This window comes from Protopterus annectens, chromosome 1.part1 (genome assembly GCF_019279795.1).
Source record: "Protopterus annectens isolate FY-2018-M chromosome 1.part1, PAN1.0, whole genome shotgun sequence".
NCBI classification, from domain to species: domain Eukaryota; kingdom Metazoa; phylum Chordata; order Ceratodontiformes; family Protopteridae; genus Protopterus; species Protopterus annectens.
In genome coordinates, this window is record NC_056726.1 from 203,914,430 (window position 1) to 203,932,423 (window position 17,994).

At 37.8% G+C, this 17,994-nt stretch overlaps 1 non-coding gene across 1 annotated transcript; it reads right to left on the reverse strand.

Moving 5' to 3' along the window:
- Positions 1-250: 250 nt before the first annotated feature.
- Positions 251-323, reverse strand: TRNAT-AGU. The gene has a single exon. It is a non-coding gene; the product is annotated as a tRNA-Thr (tRNA).
- Between the last annotated feature and the right edge of the window lie 17,671 nt (positions 324-17,994).

Genomic DNA, 17,994 nt, shown 5'->3' on the forward strand with positions numbered 1-17,994 from the left:
TTCTCCATAATTTTCATCACATATGTGTCTAGGGTTTGGGAAGGTTAGGTTCATAAGTTCATACTAGGCTATCTGCCCTAGGGCATTTACAAGCCTAGCCAGAGTGTGTTTGTCTTTCGCCACCCATTTTAAATTAATTTTGCTATGCCCTTTTTCGAGGTTAGTATACTGTGCCCCTGTCTAACAGTGACACAGAAGTGATACCCGGAGTAAATAGGTTCATCGGTTCATACTAGAAGAAGGGAAACACAAGCTCTGATGAGATTTGAACTCATGACCCCTGGTTTACTAGACCAGTGCTCTAACCCCTGAGCTACAGAGCCACTATGATGATAGGATACACAAAGGAAGCAATGATGCCACCATAGTAGCTCATTAGAACATTGATTTCTTAGGCAGGAAGAGGTGCACAATGGGAGCAACATATGTATTGCACAAAGGGGATACCCAGTGTATGGTACATTATGTGAAGCAGAATTCCTTTGCAACAAATGTGTGTTACCACATGTGCAAATGGATGGCTTGGGGGAACCAGGACTATAATGTCAGGGAGTATCCTGTGTGGACACTCTTGGTGACATGCCTTTGGGGGGGGCAGTACATAATGAACCATAATGATATTGCCATCCCAATCTGTTTAACACTGCTTACGTTCATGTGTGTGTGCAAATGTGTGTGTGTGTGTGTGTGTATATATATATATATATATATATATATATATATATATATATATATATATATATATATATATATATATATATATATATATATATATATTTCTCTCTATGTCTCTCTGTCTCTGTCACTCTGTCTCTCTCTCTTTTTCTTTCTCTGTTGCTCACACACACACACACACACACACACACACACACACACACACACACACACACACACACACACACACATGCCCCCCCCCCACACACACACACACATACGCTCACACAAACACATACAAGCACCCACTTAAACTCTCACTAGGACAAATTATTTAAATGGCAAGGACTGTACATGTAATCTTCAGAACTACAACAAGTAAGTATAATGGAGAAGTTCTCTTAAAGGGTCATCTGTTCATTGATCAACATGAAAGGGATCCTCAATTCAACTCATTAAAACCAAAGTAACATTAAGCAGAAGGAATAAGGAACTATGAAAGTTTCACAGTTACTCTTCCTTCTGCTTGCTGTTACTTTGTGTTTAATGAATTGCTTGCTGTAACCAAAGGATACTGAGTTTAATTCCTTCCCATGTATCTCAACCCGAAGACATTGAAAATAGAAAGAATGGCACTTGAAAACTCCAGCTTTACTCTGTCGCATATCGCCTACTCAGAGGTGATCTCTGCCTAACATACAAAGCTATGTTAAACCCAGAGCTGTTGGACATGCTCCACTTAAAGAAATCCTAATCCCTCTGAGATACACGCTCTAGGGACCTAAACTTTGTCATCACAATAAACAGAACATGCTGGAGGGATAAAATCCTGTCCCAGAGACTTCCCATACTCTGGAACAAACTACCTATCTATATCAAACAGAGCTCCTCATTAGCACTTCTCAAGAAAAATCTTGATGATTGAATGGGAAATAGGAAATTCACCCCGTGGATCACTTCTGTGGCTCTGCTCGACAGAGGCACAGGAAAATAATTTTCTTGGGTGGCGAAAGCCAGGGTACCGTTTTGGCTAGGCGTATATAGGGCCTAGGGGCAATAGCCTAGTACCTACCCATGAAACTATGAACCTATGAAAAGTAAAAACAACCAGCTAAAATTCTGGATATCTGAGTAACATAAAATTTGAATATGAAATAACACAAAACTTCAGGCTTCCAGTAGAAAAGCAGGATAATATTCAGAAAAAAAACATGTTTAGAAAACAGTGCAATAAAAATGATGGAAAAATACAAGCACGTTGTAAAATCTGTAGACGTTAATGAACTATTTTGCAAAATTCTACTACATAAGCTCATTTATTTTGTGTCAGAGAAATGGACTTTCAAGATGTGCATCCTGTTTCTTTAAATTATTTTTGTACACTATGTAGTGTGGTTTTCTGTATACTAGACAAATTCAAAAAATCAGATGTAATGAGGCAGATTCAGACAATTGTGTGAAGGGGTAAAAGCCTGAAAACAGAGACATAACTCCAAAAACAGGAACATCCTAATTCAAGCCTGAAAATAGCAATGTTCCCCCCAAACAGGGGATGGTTGAAATGTCTGTTCCTCCTATCTGCATTTTCCAGTTGTGCGACTCTGAACAATTCATTTATGCACAGTGCTCTCAGGTCACTCCTAAAAGAGACACTTGTATCTAGTGGGTTTGCCTGGTTAACAAATGTATAAAAAATAAAATATATACATTACATATGTACGAGCCACAAGCAGCCCTATGAAAATTGTTGTATCTTTTTTCAAATTAACATGGAAGAAGTTAATTGACAATACTTTATTTGCTTAATGAAATTTATTCAAACTGTTACTTTAAAAATGTTTTCCCTGGTCAAATTATGTATAGCAAGTGACTGGTGCAACAGTTTCTGGTAGGGTATGCTTTACCAGAGAGTTTCTCTTCAGATGTTGCTTCCTGAAGTAACTGTTATATTTCTGTGCAATATTATAAAAATGACTTTTTATCTGCACTACATAATCATTCTATAAAGTATATTTACATTTTAAATGAAGGTTTACATTCAGTGTTTGAAAAAAAAGATGGCATGCTAGACAGCAGTTGAAGCATTAACCTAGAATCAATTAGGTCATTTGACTTTAGTTAGTTATTACCCTGAATGTATTTATCTTTAAGAAGCAACTGGCACATTTTAATAGGACTGCACATGTCATAGACTGCACCTGTCAACATCCTGAAGTTATTTGCGTCACTGCAGCCATTGAAGACTTAACACCAGATCATCCTAATGTAACTTGTACAAGATTATCTGTACTCTGTGTAGCAGCAATAGTCATAAAGTTACCCCTACGTAATATCTCACAGACCAAATAAAATAATCTCTCTGTGCAGGTAACCTGAGAGACTTTGTTAACAAACTGACTGTGTTTCTAAGGTCAAGATACCCAGAACACTATAGGCAAAGTTCCTGCCCAATATAAATTCCATAACATTATGACACATTGATGTTTAATTTCAAATAATGTATTTTGCATAAAAATGAAATACTTATTCAGTATTAATGAAGACACAAATAAAATAATTTATAACAGATTCAACTGGCATATATTTTACCTCATACAAATCAAATTGCATTATGATTGTTGCTAAACCTTCCATGTGTCTGTCAGTCCTGTTTTATTAGCATTGTGATGACACAGGCAGGCAGGTCGAATTAAAGTCAAGATGACTGTAACCTTAGTCAGAGTGTGATATGACATTGTTTCATGGACCGCTACTTTAACAAGCCCGGCATATCATTTAATATACTTGTACTGTTTGTTATCATATCTTCTACCTGCTGTAATAGTACCTGTTAGAGAAACTCATCAAAGGCAATTGCTGGTATAACTAAGATGAAACAAAATTAATGTTCGCTATGCTCATTTCAGAAATTAAGGAACCAAGCCAGCAGTAGAAATAAAGCTGCCTTATTCCACATCTTTCTTTGATATATGTTTCTGTAATATAACAAGTAGGACTTAACAAGTGAAGGATTTACACAAATAGTAAAATTTTTGAAAGCATTGTAAGTATAGATTACACAGAAGTATATCATAGAATGTATGGAGAGTTTACTTACATGACAGAAAACACAGCATGTTTTTTCAAAGTATGTCCTACTTTACTTTTAGATTTGCCAAAAAAGGTGCAGAATTTATAAGATGCACTGAAATCAATGGATAATAAAGCAGATGAACATTAACAGTGTTAATCAATATAACTTTAACTGAAGATTTCACAGCAGCCGTACAATTACACTGCAACACTATGACAGCATTACTTACATATTGAAGCTAACCTCCCTGGCCTATTTCAGCGTATGCCTAATCAAGCTTGAAAATATGAAGTACTTATTAATAATTCAGTGTAAATTGTATGTGTGATTAGGCTAAATGTTGAAGGATACTAGGTTTCCTTATGACTGTTCAAAATATGATCTCTTGCAACTAAAGACCTCAACAGTTGTCTGTTATGAGTAAAGAAAATATTTTTTTCCATGAGGTTTACCTCTTGCCCCCCCAAAAAATGTATGCATATATATATATATATATATATATATATATATATATATATATGTATATATATATATATATATATGGATCCCTATCAGATAATAGAAATTTCATTTGACTGAATCCCATTTGACTGAGACCATAAGACTGAAATTTCAAAATATTGAAAAATCACTTCACTGAAACCCACAATACTGAAATCTTACAATGCTAAATTTCAACATACTGAATTGTAAAGTGGACGATATAAAACCAGAATAGGTGGGGACCTATGCCCGCCACACCCCCATTGTGGGGGGGCCTGCCCTCACACCCCCCCAACTATATATACTAACTCCAGGATCGCACTACAGTAGGGAAAAGGTATATTCTCACAACATTGGGGAACAGACAGGCTGCTGAGTACAGTACCCAGGAGTGTTGATAATTTATTTATTTATTTATTTTACTTTAGCACAGGCAAGCAAGCGATTTACAATGAAAAAAAGCAGGGAAAGAGACCAGAATAATAGTAGTCAATTAATATGAGTATCTGATGTAAGATCATTCATACAAGAAAAGTTCAGTAAGCTAAATTATAATTATTTCAACAGAGTGTGCATGCGCATGCATGCATGCATGTGTTGTACGTGTGTGTGTGTGTGTGTGTGTGTGTGTGTGTGTGCCTTAGGAGAGTCAGTCTGTTTGTGTACAGTGCAACATTTCTTTTACAAGTCTTAAAAGTACATTTCTGAAATCTAAATGAGGCTCTGTGACTTTTCCATGGTTTGAAGAAGGCTTACTATTACAGAACCCAAGACTTATGCTCTGTACGAAGAATATCTTGCAGGGAAAGTAAAGTAAGAATAACAAAAACAATCAACATGAACTGGCCACTGTACTTCTAAACACAACTCTAAAACCAGAGTGGATGCATAACTGCCTCAGTGCTCTTTGCATTATAAGTACAGTAGTGCAGTGTAGCCAGATACCAGCATTTGCCCTCATGTGTCTGTTTCCATCCCATTTCTTGATTTCTACATGAGTTAATAGATTTAAATGGCATCTGTTATGCTAGGCTCTGCAGCTGTCAGTAACTTATTCTTCAAAAATAGATGTTCTTACTTTAAAGATATGCAATTGCAAGAAGAAAAAATCTAACGTACTTCATAAAAATGCTAAAAATATTTCAAAGTTGAGTATTGAATTAATTTCAATCAAAACAGAGCCTACTGCATGCAAACTTTTGCATGAAGTTTACCAGGGAATAGTAAGGAATATTCCAAATGGGTATTACAGCAGAGAACACATTGGTCATTAACTATGTACTACACTACTGAATGCATCTAATTTGTAGATTAGAACAAATGAATTCCATAAATCATACTAAGGAATGCTTTAACTTGGGGCTCATCCCTTCTATTATCACATGACTTGAAGACAGTTTTGAATGAATTGCTATAAAATTAACATTTAACGGTAGCCATGGACTGTAAATGGTAAACTCATTATTTATTCTGTCCCCCTGCCACATTTTGGTAGAATAAGCATAAATAAAGCATTATCTAGAAATTCCTGTGAGCATTCTGAAACAAGACTTTAAAATTTTTCAAGTATCTTTACAGTAGATTTTGGTAAAGTCAAACAACAGAAATTCAACAGTGCAGACATAAAGAAAATATTTATTAGTATTAGGGTCTTCCCAAAGAGATTAAGACTTAGCCATCTGTTATATCCATAGATTCATAGATTGTTACTAGGCTAATGACCCAAGGGGGCTTTTCTAAGCCTAGCCAAGCTTTCCCGAAAGAATAATGATGACCTGTATCCAAATAGGACACTGAGGGCCAGGCATGTATAAGTTACCTTGTCCATAAGGGACATAGCTGCCAGGCCCAGTGTAAATGTTCTATTCCCCATTCATTTGTCTAGGTTGTGCTTAAAATGGGTAATAGACAAACTCAACGTCACATGAATGAAAAGCCTATTCCATAGAAGGGGCAGTCTCTGGGGCACATATCTGTCTCTCCAGCATATAAACATAAAAAAATTAAATCATCTTTTTCTGAAGGATCAGTATGATGGGAAAATTGAAAGGAAAAGGTGTGTGCTGCATAAATATGTAGGTATAGAAATGCATATCATGTACCGCACAGATACTCTCATGGAGGGGGACATATATGAGCCAAACAGCTAACTTTATACTAGCACAAGTTCTGAATAGATTTTGTTTAATTAACATAATTTCATACTTAAATGTCCAACACCAAAAAATGAATGAAAAACTTCACTCGGCACTGTGATCCATAGGACAATAAAGACCCATCAATTGTAATACATAAGCAACTTGAAAGTAGAACTTTATTAGATTAAGTGCTTTCACCCACCATACCCGTGGACTTCATCAGAAACTAAAATCATTAACCTGAACACTGTTTTTTTATATTAGTTCATCCAATAAGAAGTTACTCCATTGCATATATTAACCTTCTCATTAAACATTTAAAGAGTAGACATATAAAAGTATGCATGCACCCATGAGACAATAAAAAAATAACTAAAATACCAGATATTCTACATAAAAATAATGATAACATGTTAAAATCAATAAAATATACTGAAACTAATAAAAATGCACTGTAAGTGTACAAATTACTGAATACCCGAAATGCTGCTCATAAATGTTAAACTGAAATGACATTTGTGATTTGTGTGTGATTTGTTTAAAATGACCAGAGTTTGGAACATTTCCCAAGAAATAATACTGGACAACTTATGAATGGCTTTGTGGCATTGAGGGATTAAACCTTGCCTTTGGCTCAGGTGACTCAACAAGTCTGAATAGGAGCTTGAATGTTGGAAGGGCTGGGGAGAAGAGGATGGGAATGAGTGGGCGCTTCATTACAAATCCTGTAAAGAGGAAGTCATGGGTCCTGGACATTTATGAGCCAAGATAATGGATGGTCTCATGTTAGCTATAGACCAGGGAATGGAGACTTATGGTGGCATTCATAGTTTGGAGCTTTGCTCAACTGGTTAAGCAAAAGCGTAGTATAAATTTTGTTTGCTTATATGTGGGTTCAAATCCCAGTGTAGTCTAGTTGTTAAACCTTATTGTTGGTTATTCATGTCATATTACACATCACATATGGACAGTCTATATTTGTTTGGTAACTTATACACTAAAGATTTTTACACATCTAGCATGGTAGAGGTGCATTGATGCTGATAGCATTTAGGCCACAGTTGACTACTCTTATCTGCATTATCCACAAAAGATTCTAGAAGCATCATACAGTATACTTCTGTTGATAATGCTGTATGTGTGAATGCTGGGTAATATATATATATATATATATATATATATATATATATGTGTGTGTGTATATATATATATATATATATATATATATATATATATATATATATATATATATATATATATATATATATATATATATATATATATATATATATATATATATATATATATATATATATATATATATATATATATATATATATATATATATATATATATATATATATATACACACACACATATATATATATATATATATATATATATATATATATATATATATATATATATATATATTATCTCTACAGTTTAAACTACACAACAGTCTGTTCTAATCCATTACTTCTTTAATTGACTGCTGTCCTACATAATCTACATGTGTAGGTTTAAATAACACAATTGCACAGTAATTCCTTTAATGATTATTTATTTGTTTCAAATACAGACAAATGTTTTCTTGCAAACTATACCATGCTATATAGCTGAGGGATATAATTTTAAGCAACATGATGACCTGTATTATGTTTGTCATTGTTCAGACTGAATATTATTACACAGGCATGCCTGACTTGCAGGACATATGTAATGAAAGGTATTGCTTCTTTTTTTTCACTGTGTTAGTCATTTATGTTTTGGATGCCACTGGTTGACATTACACAATGCATTTTGGATATATTATGTACAACATGATGTTAAATATGTATAGCAGCCTATGCAATGCACATAGTAGTAATTATAATCTTCTTTTACTTGTTATGTGATATGCACACATACACAAATTCACATTTTTGCTAATGATGTATGAATATGTCCAGATAAAATGACAAATGTATGTACTCCTACATATGTAGGTATATCTACTGGTTAATATATATATATATATATATATATATATATATATATATATATATATATATATATATATACAGTAAGATGCTGTCTGGTTCGATTCTCAGCTAGAGCGTCTTCTGCGTGGAGACATGCGTAAATGGGCGTACCTTCATTGAAGGTTGTGCGTCAGGGCTGGTAACTCGGCACGTAAAAAAAAAAATCAACTACCAAACATTAGCGGACCAGAGTTCCGCTGTGGCGACCCCTAACCGGGAAAAGCCAAAAGACACAACATATATATATATATATATATATATATATATATATATATATATATTTTTTTTTTTTTTAAACATTATGGTCTAGATCTGATGACCATTACACCACTACATTGTCACAGCAAAAGCACCATAATGAGATGTAAATTGGAAAAACATTAAGCATGTCCTTTTTTGTAGTTTTGATGCTGTTACTTGCATATCATATTATCTCTTTATAATTATATTGTTTCAGATCTGTCATTACAGTTATACATAGCTGTTGCAGATGTCTGCCTTTAAGGTGGATTGTGATATATTGTACATGTCAATATACACTGTGAAAAAGTACATAGATGTGGTAATATAGGACAACTTGCCATGTGTACTGAACTGAGAAATGAATGAACATCACACAACACTGAACCCAAGAGCCTAGTTCATAGTTTCAGAGTGAACCAACAAAATGTACTGTGAATATGGACTGTGTTGTAGGAGAATGAACCACCAAATCCTACTTAAGAAAAACAAAAATAGTTTAATTGCAAAAACTTAGTGCTTTCCTCCCAGAACATGCAGAAATTCATTAGACTTACAAATACTTCACAACAATGGGATTAATATATCCTACAGCGAACTCTAAACCCTCCTGTACAGTTAGTTAAATGGTTAACAATATACTAACCATAAATATTTTAGGTGAAAATATAAACCCAAACATGCTTAATGCATAAAGCAAATAAAGTTGAATCCTACTACAGAAACATAGTCCATCAGGTATCTCACTACAAAGACTCATTTAAAATAACTGTCACTATAACACCATAATTTAAAATGTATGAGTATAGAAAACATAATTAAATGAATATTAAAACTGTGTTGCTAACCCACAAATTAGTTCTAACAACTAAGTGCTTTCATTTTTAAGAACCTGCTCATAGATATATGGTCATTTAACCCTTTAGGTCCCATGGCAATAATTCTCAATTGCCATTCTGCTTCTTTGATTTCCAATCTAACCTTTAAACCCGCACCCCCTCTCTGGTCATTGTCAATGATGTCAATAATAAAAAAAAGAGTGCCCTTCATTGTTCTGGATATGCCTCCAGAGCGCATTCTTTAGGTCTTGTTTTTTGCTGGTGTCTCATGCAATGGTCCACGCTACCCTGACTATGTACAGACACATGTTGCTCTGGTTGCTCCACAAAGGAGGTAGATGGAGTGACAGCACCATGCTGAAATGAAGAAGCATTACTGCGAGTTGAAGGCTGTGTGACTGGTGGGACCAAAGCAGATGGGCCAGCAGTTAAACTTTGCGCTGGTTGGACTACAGTCAGTAATTCTCAATGGTCAATTGTGGTTTTGTGGACAGTGCTGATATCGTGGTTCTGGTGATTTTATTCTGTTTGTTGTTCTTTGACTTTGAAATTCACTGTTTTTGTCACTATCACCTGATAGCTTGGAGTTGAATTTGTACCAGACTATCACTGGACTTTGTATCCTATTTTAGTTCATAGAAAACAGGCCACTGCCAAGAGAGACACAGCCTCTGACATAACCATTGTGAATCCTGCAGTGGTTAAAAAGGAGCATTACTAGCTAGGGCAGTCCACTCCAGTCAGAGCTTTAGGATGGACCCCATTCCAAATACCTTTGGCCAGGGTTCACCCTGACTAGGAGGGTGGAAAAGGAAGCAAGCAAGTAGGTGTGCTTGAGGATATCCTTGCAGATGTCTTAATACTGAATGATTTTGATAATACAGTACATTGTGTGCATGCAGTTACATGCAGTCAGGCTTGGAGACAGGCATGTGGGTCTGATAGCCTGGGGGAGATCCAGACAGACCCCATACCTGAAGCCAGGGCTGGTGATGTGACTATTTCAGGGAGGGAGCTACCCTGTAGTAGTAAGCTTGAAGATGAGCCACAGCTGTTGATTGGTACTGATGTTCCCTTGGACAGGGTGACTGCAAGGGCAGAGGTGAGTGGTAGTACCCAGGCTGACAGTGAGACACCTCTGTCAGAAGGTACCAGACTTCCTGTGCAAGGGGAGTTGGGAAGGGTCACAAAGGTAGAGTTGAGACAGGCTCTATTCTCGGACCCTACATCATGAGGCTTGAGGGAGGTAGCTAAGGAGGCAACTGATTCTCAAGGAAAAGGGGAGTCTGTACACTGGAACAAAAAGATTACTGTATAGACAGTGCACCCCTGAGGCAGGGCTAGAGATTGAGGTAATACAGCCTACCATCTGCCACTTCTAGCCATAGTCCATGACATTCCTTTTGCAAGTCATATGGGCATAAATCATGCCAAGAGATGTATTATGCAGAACGTTTATTGCCTGGGATTGCAAGATGTAACAGAGTACTGCAGAACCTGTGTGAGCAGTGCCAAAAAGTAGGCAAGGCAGGAGACAAGGTCAGAGCTCCTTTGATGTCTTTGCCTGTGATTGAGGAACTATTTCAGAGGGTAGCTATGGATATTATGGAGCCTCTGAATATCCCATGTTCCATAGGGAAGACATATGTCCTATTGGTAGTAGATTATCTTACTAGATACCCTGAGGCAGTAGCTCTGTCCTCCATCAAGGCAGAGAAGGTGACAAATGCTTTGTTAGATATTTTCAGCAGGGTAGGATTCCTGAGAGAAATACTGACTGAAAGAGGTGCCAATTTCATGTCAGACCTGCTGGCTTGTCTGTGAGAGCACTGTGGGGTGAAGCACCTAAAGACTATCACCTACCACCCCTAGACTAATGGTCTTGTGAAGAGTTTAAACTCTACACTGAAGATCATGCCAAGGGTATTTGCAGACCAGTTGCCATTTGCTTGCAGAGAGGTACCCCAAGAGTCCACAGATTTTTTCACCCTTTGAGTTGCTGTATGGCCATAGGGTGAAGGAGTCCTTGGATTTGATTCATAATGAGTAGAAGGGTGAGTGTGACTCCCACAAGGAGTCTATTGTGGCATATGTTCTAAACCTCAGGACGAGGCTTAGGGAACTCATGTTCTTAGACAAGAAAACCTGTCAGGAGCCCAGGAGCAGAAAAAAGGTCTTGTATGACAGGAATGCTCGAGCTCAGGAGCATGCTGTGGGACAGCAGGTTATAGTGCTCATTCCTGTCAGGCACAATAAGCTGCAGGCAGCTTGTGAAGGACCCTTCAGAGTGATAAGTAAGGTCAGGGATGTTAAGTACCTGGTAAAACTGCTAGACAGGAGGCAGGGGCACAAACTCTGCCATGTTAACATGATGAAGCCTTACCATTATAGGGAGACCCTTGTGCTGAGTATTTTGCAGTGAGCGGCAGGAGGAGTTTGAGGGGGACCTGATGACTGATCTCCTCAGTGATGCTCGGACTGACATTTCAGTAGAAGGGGTATCAATGCCCCAGCACTATCCCCTACCCAGGTTCGAGAAATACGAGAAGTGTTACAGGAGTGTGGGGAAATGTTCACTGGGAAACCTGGATGCACCTACCTGGTGCAGCACTATGTGGATACAGGACCCCAAAGACCTATCAAGCAGGCCCCTTACAGGGTGCTTAAATGAGACAGATAGACTCTGAGGGATGGAATTCAGGAAATGTTGGAACTAGGAGTAATCCAGGAGTTCAGCAGTTCCTGTGCCTCCCCATTGGTGCTGGTATCACAGAAGGATGGCAGCAGCAGGTTCTGTGTGGACTACAGGAAACTAAACCATCACCCAGAGTCAGAGGCTTACCCCATGCTTATGACAGGTGTAGCTGTAGAGCAGGTGAGTGGGGCTAGTGTTTGACCACTATTGATATGACCAAGGGCTATTGGCAGGTTGCCTTGACTGCCACCGCTAGAGCGAGGTCAGCGTTTGTGACTCCATTTGGATTATACAAGTTCATGACGATGCCCTTTGGGATGAAAAATGCCCAGAAACCTTCCAGAGGCTGGTAGATAGTATCCTAGCAGGAGATTATGCCCTTAATTACCTGGATGATATTGCCATCTACAGCCATTCCTGGCAAGAGCATCTTCAGCATCTCAGGGAGGTCCTGGGCAGACTGCAAAGGCCAGGGTTGACCATTAAGCCCAGTAAGTGTCAGGTGAGTATGGAAGAGGTCTTCTACCTGGGACATAGAGTGGGGGTGGTAAGATCAGGCCAGAACCTGCCAAAGTGGAAGCTATTCAAGCACAGCCTGCCCCTTAGACAAAAAGCAGGTGAGGGCATTCTTGAGGACAGCAGAGTACTATAGAAAGCTTATTCCTAATTATAGTGCAATAGCTGCTTCCTCACAGACCTGATGAGAAAATATGGGCCAGATAAGGTTGTGTGGACCCCAGCCTGTGAGCAGGCATTCCAAATGCTTAAAGGGGCTTTGGCAGGACCCCCTGTGTTAGCCAGACCAGATTACAGCAAGGAATTTGTTGTGCAGGTGGATGCTTCAACCATGGGGTGGGAGCTGTACTCAGCCAGGTTTCTGCAGAGGGAGAAGAGTACCCTGTTGTATATCTCAGCCATAGACTCCAACGCAGGGAGGAATGTTATGCAGCTGTAGAAAAAGAATGTCTAGCCATATTATGAGCACTGCAAAAACTTCTTCTCTATCTGTATGGAAGGAAATTCACTGTGGTTACAAACTGCAATCCCTTAACATGACTACATTGAGCCAGCCAGCAAAATGCCAAGTTATTAAGGTGGAGCCTAGGGTTGAGGCATATGACATGACAGTGCAGCACGGTATTAGGGTCAGCAATGACAATGCAGATGGGTTCTCAAGACAGGGTATAGGTTAATGGATTCCCAGAAAGGCTCATTTCTCTCAAGTGTTCCCAGAATGGCTCACTTCTCTCAAGCAATGTTCCTCTAGGGTCACCTGAAAAAATAGCTTGACTCTTCAAAGGGCGGAGAGAAGTGATGATGTGAGGTGGTATCAGCTATGCCAGGGGGAGTACGGCAGTGCATGTGTAACATATCCCAGCATAGCTACTGGAGTTTTGTAAAGAATTATATATCATTGGAATATCAAACTGATATATACAGATACTTGTGTTAAAAATGTATTTGTAAAGTTGCTTGTGTTAAAAATGAATCAACAGTCGGTCCTGCTGGACAGAAAAAAATATCCATGTATGTCAGACTGCATTGTTGTAAATGATGAAATGTATGTATTTTTAACAGAGGATACTGAAAGGGAAGGAGTTAAACTCGGGTCAGCTAACCTTAAGAAAAATAGCTTGAAATGAAATGGCCTAAAGGCCATAAAAATATCTCACAGGTCTGAATGTAACCAGAGATGCAATGTCTGTGAAAAGCATGGGCTGGGATCCTGCTCTATTGTCCTTAGCGGTGACCTAATTGCTACCATGGGGTGCCAGAGAATGGCTTGCTAGTTTCTGCAGGAAGGGTGGAAGTGCTGGAATTGTTTTACAGTTTCCATATGATGCAATAAACCTTAGCTAATGTTTTATGTGTATATTGTGACAAATCAGTGCCAGATCCTGGCTCAGTTTCTAGTTAGAGGGTAGTGTGGGAACCACAGAGTTAGGTGACGGGATGTGATGTCATTCTGTAGCCAATACTGAAATTGTAAGAGATGTGAGGTGTGCACTCTGTTTTTGGATGACAAGACACTCATCCACTTTCATCGTGCCTTGCTTTAGTAAGTAACTAGGAAACAGTCATTCTTCAGTCAGTTAAAAAATATAGTGAGATTAGCTAAATGTTATTTTTCTGTATCTGTCTGAGTCTTTTCATTTGTGTTGTTTTTTTATATTCCTGTGATTGAAACTCTGGTGTATATTGTAAATATATATTCAGTATTTTCATTTTTTTATTATTTATTATTAAATATATCTAAACCTTTCATTGTGGCTGGTCTTTTAAAAAATATTTCACCTTTGAAAGTACTTGGATTTATTTAGTGGCACTGCTGCTTAGTTAAGCACTACCATTTGTATAAGTAGTAATTTTACTAAGTATAATTGGATACTCTGGTAAGAGCCTGAAAGTAGCTAGCTTTGGGTGTTCTGGAGGCAGAAAATCTACTTTATAGTCTGGGTGGAGTGGCAGAGTGGGGAAATTGGGCCAGCCTTTCCCAGGTGGATGTGGGTGTGTGAAAATCAAATTTCAAAGAGAGTGTGTGTGAGAGCTACTTTGAATGGGGACACTGAGAGCACTGATTTCACAGAAAGGGTGGTGGAGGACTTGGCTTGGAACACCTGGCTATGGACGCAGCTCTATAGTGGTCAGTGAAGGAGTCTTATTTGGGACCTGGAGAGGAAGCCCAGCCCTAGGACTGGAGTGTGCCTTCTCTGTGTGCTCTTAAGTGAAATTATACTTGGCGCAGAGGGCTACATCTGAAAATACTGAGTGTGTCTATTTTTCTGACAGTGAACATTCCCCACAGGTGACAGTGGTGAGGATTGAGGATCCTTGATCACTGGTCCAGATGAGGACTGTCACAAGGTCATTCAGGAGTCTGAACTCCATCAACCTTGTCCCTTCAATCCATAAGTATTGTTTGTGTGTTCTAACTGTGTTATGCTGTCAACATGGTGATTGCCATTTCATTGACTGAACTGTATTTGCACTCTTGTGCATGCATACCATGTACCTGTCATGCTTATGCGTTATCATGTAACATTTTCTTTTGTTTCAATGCATGCATGCCACACATTACCAGATAACACTTTCCTCCCACATTCAACTGTCCATACACTGTGGCAGTTAACCTGCAGGTAGTGCTGCAAGAGGTAGACTGTAATCATGTGTTTTACTGGGGAGACTGACAAACAACATATGTTGTCCATACTCCATCACTAGCAGTGTGATATACCTTATAATTGTGTTTTGCCATATCAGGTATGTGCAAAAGACAGATATGCCATTCTGCATGTGTTTTAGATAGCAGTTGTCATGATGTCCCAGTAGCAGGATGTGGTGTTGTGTGGCATGGGTTGGCAATACTGATGTCATGTGGGATTATATACAGGTATATCCTGTCTATGTGCAGTCCTCCTTTTCTGACTGCATCAAACAGCAATGTAACATTAATCTATACTCAGTGTTACATATAACACATTATTTAATAGCACATCATGTCGTGTTTGGTGTATGTAGCATTTCCACATCCATTGCATATTGACATAGGTTTATACCTTCTGCAAATAGTTGCACACATTAGATGAATGCACATCTTTGTGGCACATTGTCCGACACACAAATGTACCTTTGACATGTAAGCATTCACTAAGTTACTGCTGACATAATGATGCTCACAGGAGTGCCCTCTGCTCCATACTGAGTATGGTGTTTGACATACATCTGTGTTTCTTTATTCGACATTTGTATGTCCGTATATGTGTATGTGATTGTACTTATTAGCTTGCTTACCTATGCAAGTTGATGTGACAAAATTGCACAATACTGTGCATGTGTGTTTTATACATGTCCAGTTCTGTGGACATTAGCCATTTGACCTACATTTTCCATTTGGTTAAATGTATTTCTGTTTGGCTTCTACAGCACCTGGTGTGCTGTACACATACATTTGCATTGTGTCAACTTACCTTGTTCTGCTTTATCCTGATGTGGGCCCAGGTTGTCCACCTCCCAGCCACCTTCATATTTTCTATTATTTTTTTGCAGATATGTTTGCCTTTGTTGCAACTACTGACCACTTGCCACATATTAATTTGACACAGTGAGCATGTGCCAATTGTATGGCTATTTTGCAATACTGGACAAGTGCGTACAATTTGCTGGCTAATGTTCTCAATACATCCTTGTTCTCATTATTCTTGTGTGTGCACAACCTGCTATATTTATTATGCTTTACTATTACATTTTTGAACATATTATTACATGTCATTGGTGTATGTATGTGCGTCAACCTTAAGTTTATGTACATTCCATTTATGCCACTGGCAGACTCACATACACATCTGCACCTGTGTGTTGCCTTTGGTATGGCATATGTGTATGACATATACACATTCATTACACATTCGCTTGTGCTGTGTACACCTTCTTGTGTATGTAGCAGCCTTTGTTGCTCTTCTGCAGTACTTCTGTTTGGCACTGTTTTTGGTTGTTTGCCTTTCACATGCATAGTCGTAGGCTTGGTTATATTCTAGCCTGGAGTTATCTAGAATTGTCAGGCATGCATGCTCATCTGCGATGTTGCTTGGCTTACACCTGCACTGCTGATAGACTAATTGGATATGAGTTTATTTATCCACTGTATACTGTAATCCAAAGGATTACTCTACAACACACTCTACCAATGACTGTCACACAGTTTGCAACATGTTGTAAATTGATAATGCATAGGTTGAAATGCTTTTCTGTATTTCACCATGGCTGGTATAAATCCCTACTCTGTTTGTCAACTTTCCATTGCCCATGTTGTGCAGTGTACCATCTGTCTAACTTACCTTTCCTTAATGTTTCTTCCAACCTTTGTTTGTCATGTGCTGTGATATTTGTTCTATGGGCATGCCTGCTGTGATTACTTCTCCTCTTTTTTTCCCTCTGTTTACCTTATCTTCTTTTCTTTAAAAAATGGGGTCCATTCTCAAAGAAAAAAAAAACTTACCCATGCCCCTGTGACTTTCACTCAGGTTTTCATATTCCAGCATCCCTCGTGTGTGGCCCTCTTCTTTACCCATATCCCACATCTCCTTTTCTATCCCCTACTTTCCTTGGGTGCGTGCATTACTTGTGTTCTCCACACAAGTCCTGAAGCCATTATTAGCAAATGTTAGCTGTGGTGATGTGGCCATCATTGGACTTCGGCTTTAATTTTTCATTAGAAAATGTATGGATTCCATTGGAATATATAAGTCCAAGATGGCATATTTTATTAATACATGTGTTAGGGAGTTATCCATAGTTGTCTCTGAGCTTACTGGTAAGAGTACTGTCAATATACTTATATATATATATATATATATATATATATATATATATATATATTGCACATGGAAAATGGATGTCATAAATGCTTTGCAGCTTATCCTGAGATAGTTAGCATTTCTTTTGGTATCATAATGAAGTCAGTTCCATTCTGTAGTTGTCCTTAACCTGACTGAACAGATTCTGTTTTAATTAAAGATAGAGATATATAGATATAAATAAACACACACACACACACACACACACACACACACACACACACACACACACACACACACACACACACACACACACAGACACACACACACACACACACACACACATATATATATATAAATATAGATATATATAGCTGCATATATATATATATATATATATATATATATATAAATATAGATATATATAGCTGTATATATATATATATATATATATATATATATATATATATATATATATGCAGCTATATATATCTATATTTATATATATATTTTTGACTGTGTTCATTTTCCGAGTCATTTCAGGTTTTTGTTTA